We start from the raw sequence: 4424 nt of genomic DNA on the forward strand, positions 1-4424 counted from the left end.
GTCACATTCGGCGCGTCCCCAGCCCAGGGGACGGGGCCCCGGGCAGGCCCCGCATCGTCGCACTCGCGCTCCGCGCCTCGGGGCACACGCCCCAAAGCCCGGCCAGCTGGCCCCCTTCCGGGCCCAAGGAGAGCGGCAGGAAAAGCCTTCCTGTCTCACGCTCGTCCTCGTCTTACTCCCGCCATCTAAGATGGCGGCCGCAACGCCCGCGACGAAGAGACTCTCGGGCGGCCCCGGCAAACGAGCCCTGCACTCGGTGCTCCTCCTCCCGACCTGCGGCGCCACCGGCTCTCGGCTTCTGCGTGAGCCCGCCTGGCCGCGGACTTCAAACTTGGCTCGGGCATCTATCACTCTAGCCTGAACTCAGGCCCCGCCTCCCAGGGAAGGGGCGTGGCCTCCCGGGCTCGTCGGTCGCCATTTCGGAGTAGCGGAGGGAGCAGCCCCGTTCCTGGCCGGCGCCCGGGGGAGGGGGTTGGCAGTCGAGAAGTGGCGGGTTGGGCTTGGTCTCTCCGGAGGGGTCTGCGGGCTAGCGGGAGCGGAGGGCGATCCTGCCGGCGTCACGAGGGCCCGGAGATAACCCGACGTACGGGAAGACCCAGCGTGCTGTGGGACAGCTCTGCCGCGTCCTCTCGGTGTCCGGCACGTCGACTCGCGACTCGGCCACTGACCAGTTGTGTGGGAAAGTCCCTCAGGTTTTCTGAGCCTCAGTTTCCTCATCTGTAGATTGGGGTCCTTTTTCCCCAAAAAGTTAAAAAGACTGATAATAGCTAGTTTAGGCCAAACTATAGGAAAACCTATTGTGTACCGTAAATCATCGCTGGCAGGAATGATTACGGGGAGGACAATTTTGCGTTGCCCCACTGGCTTTATATATATATATACATATACCTCTCCTGCCAGCAATCCAGCAATTCCACCGTTAGGCACTTAATTTTAGAGAAATGTGTTCACATAGGCACAAAGAGGCATGTACTAAGATGTTTACTGTCATGTTGTTTGCATTAGAGATACTCTGGGAAAAGATGTGGGTTCATTAAGTAGAAAACTTTAAACAGCGCTATGTCCACAGTGTGGGATATTATCCATCTTAAAAAGAAATGAGCAAGATCTGTGTGGTGACTTTTTTTTTTTTTAATCCCCAAGACATCACATTTTAAATGGAACATCGTGGTAGGATCTTTATTCAAACACAGGCATACAAAATAACCCAATATCATGTGCAGCATTCATCTATTTAGATCTTTACGAGAGACTGTTGCTCTGGGTATTGGGAAATCAACCATCAAAAGCCCTGCCTTCCAGTGATGACAGACCAGAAGAAAGTAGAAATAATAAATTCATGTGCAGTCTATAGAAAAATGAAGATGAAGCAAGATAGATATGGCAACTATATGAAGACCAACATGAAAGTGAATGCAGAGGAAAGAGTGGAAAGCATTGGATGTAGAAGGTCCATGAGAGGTGTGTGTGTGTGTATGTTTAATAGGAGTAATAATGTATACCTCACACGATTAAATGAGAAAAAACATGGAAAGCACTTAGCATAGAGCCTGGGGATTGAGACTTCGGTATCTGGAGTCCAATTGCCTCGTTTTAAATTTGGACTCTGCCACTTCCTCATCTGTGACTGGGACTAGTCATTTAAACCTCAGCTCCTCAGTTTCCTCATCTGTAACGAAAACATGATAGTATCCACCTCTCAGAGTTGTAAGGATTTCATGAGTTTAAGACACGAAGCACTTGGAACAGTGCCTGGCTCATGGTAAACATTATAGAAATGTTAGCTGTAATTATTATAGCTATCTCTCATCATGATATTACTATTCGGGGTAGAGCCGCATACCACACTTGCAGACCCCCAGGCTATTTCTTCCTTCAGTGGCTCCCCCCCCCCCCCCCCNGCTCAGAGCCTGGAGCCTGCTTCAGATTCTGTGTCTCCCTCTCTCTCTCACCCTCCCCTGCTTGCGCTGTCTCTCTCTCTCCTAGAAATAAAATAAAACATTAAAAAAAAAAAAGTGGCTATTTCATTATTTTCAAAAATATTGAGTTGAAATTGACATAAGATAAATTTAATCATTTCAAAGTGAACAATTCAATAGCATTTAGTAATTTCACAGTGTTGTGCAACCACCAAACTACTACAACTACTTCCAAAATATTTCTATCACTGCATAGTAAATCCCCTTCCCCATTAAGCAGTCTCTCCCTTCCCATTCCCACTTAGCCCTTGACACCCACCAATATGCATTCTATAACCAAGGATTTATCTTCTGGATATTTCATACAACATGTGACCATTTGCGTCTTGTTCTTTTTTTTTTTAAGAGAGCATGAGTGAAGGTGAGGGGTGGCAGAGAGAGGGATAAAGAGAGAATCTTAAGCAGGCCCCATGCCCAGCTCTGAGACTGACACGGGGCTCGATGTCACAACCATGAGATCATGACCCGAGCCAGTCAAGAGCCGGATGCATAACTGACTGAGCCACCCAGGAGACCCTGCATCTGGTTCTTTTTACTTAGCATAATGTTTTCAAGGTTCATCCACATGGCAGCATGTATCAGTACTTCATTTCTTTTTATGAATAATATTCCGTTATACATATATACCATAATCAGTTGATGAACATTTGGGCTATTTCTAGCTTTAGGCCATTGTGAATAGTGCTGCTGTGAGTACACATATATATGTACTGTTGTGTTGGAGCACCTATTTTCAGTTCTTTTCAGGCATATACCTAAGAGTAGAATTGCAGGCATCACCTTACACCCCACTAGGTTGCATGTCCTCTAGTTTAGAAATCTCTGGCTTGGTGGTAGGAAAGGTCAAAAGAGCTAGAAAGAATGGACGTGCCATGATCTCAGATCAAACAGAGGAGAGAAAGAATAGGTATCATGAGTGGGGGAGGCTAACATGGAAACTTCCCTGGGTGTTGGAATGTTCTATTTAATTTGGGAGGTGGTTACATGGGTGTGTACGTGTGTGTGTGTGTGTGTAGAAATCAGTATGTGCTCTATACATTTGTTATACCTCAATAAAAAAAAATTTTTTTTGTAAAGATACACAATAAGGTCTTTAAGCCTGGCTAAAAGGATGCATTTTTTAGATGAAGGAAAGAAAAAAAATGATAGCTACCATTTACAGAGCCTTTTCATGTAGGCATTTTGTACAATCACCAATACGCATCACTACCTGAAAGTCCTGATCTTCAAATGAGGAACACTTCTGAGAGGGCAATTAACCCAAGGACAAAGCTGGGAAGTGGCGGAGCAGAGATTTGGACCCATTCATTTGTTCATTCATCATTCTGCCCTTGATAAATCATCTTGATAAAGATTTCTGTTGTGCCTAACACGTGCCAGTTCCTGTGTTAGCCCTGGACCCATGGCAGTGAACAAGCCAAAGGTCCTTGCTCTCAAGGACTTGAAGGTCCGGTGGAGGAGGACAAACTGCAAACTGGTAAACAAATCAACATAAAAACTAGGATCATGGTCAATCAAGGAAGAGAATGACTAGAGAATTATGAAATGGGAAAAAGGTGTATCTTTTTTTTTTAATATTTTTATTTATTTCTAGGAGAGAGAGAGAGAGAGAGACAGCGTGAGTAGGGGAGGGTCAGAGAGAGAGGGAGATACAGACTCTGAAACAGGCTCCAGGCTCTGAGCTGGCAGTCAGCACAGAGCCCGACGCAGGGCTCGAACCCACGAACCGCGAGATCATGACCTAAGCGAAAGTGGTACGCTTAACCGACTAAGCTACCCAGCCGCCCCGAAAAAGGTGTATCTTTAGGCTCGGCAGCCATGGAAGTCCTCTCTTAGGGAGAAAGACGTTTGCTGGGCCCTGAAGAATGAGAAAGAACCCGGGAAAGAGCAGCTGCAACAGCACATGAAGGGCTATGAAGTGGGAAAGGAGCATGGGCCAGTGTGGTTAGAGCACAGAGAACGAGGGAGGGCGAGGTGCGAAGAAGACAAAGGATGGAGTCATACCCAGTCTGACTCCCACAACTTCCATGCCTTTCCATGCCACCCTGCCTCTCCACTGAGTCTAATTTTAGTTACAGAGGAGTTTGAAGGGTGGGCCTGACCTGGCCTGGGTGCTGGGAGAGACAGAGCCTTGTAAACAGTGACCCCACCGGGTGAGCCAAGTGTGCTCTCAGGGCGAGCCGACGGGAGTTCTGTGGTACCCCACCAGGGGAGGGAGGGAGTGACCGGTTCTGTCAGAGAGGCCTCCACAGAGGCAACACTTAAGCTGGGCCTTTGAGGAGGAGTCAGAATTTTCCAGACTGAGAAGGGTGGGAGGGCAGGGCAGGAGGTGGGAACCATGCAGGCAAAGGCTAGAGATGTGACTTGGGTTTGGGAAACAGGCAAGCAGTTCTCAGTTGGAGATTGCCTCCCTGAGGCAGAGAACAGGAGAGAATGGTGAAAGGG

The sequence above is a fragment of the Crocuta crocuta genome, unplaced genomic scaffold, assembly GCF_008692635.1.
Source record: "Crocuta crocuta isolate KB4526 unplaced genomic scaffold, BGI_CrCroc_1.0 scaffold69-1, whole genome shotgun sequence".
Taxonomy (NCBI): Eukaryota; Metazoa; Chordata; class Mammalia; order Carnivora; family Hyaenidae; genus Crocuta; species Crocuta crocuta.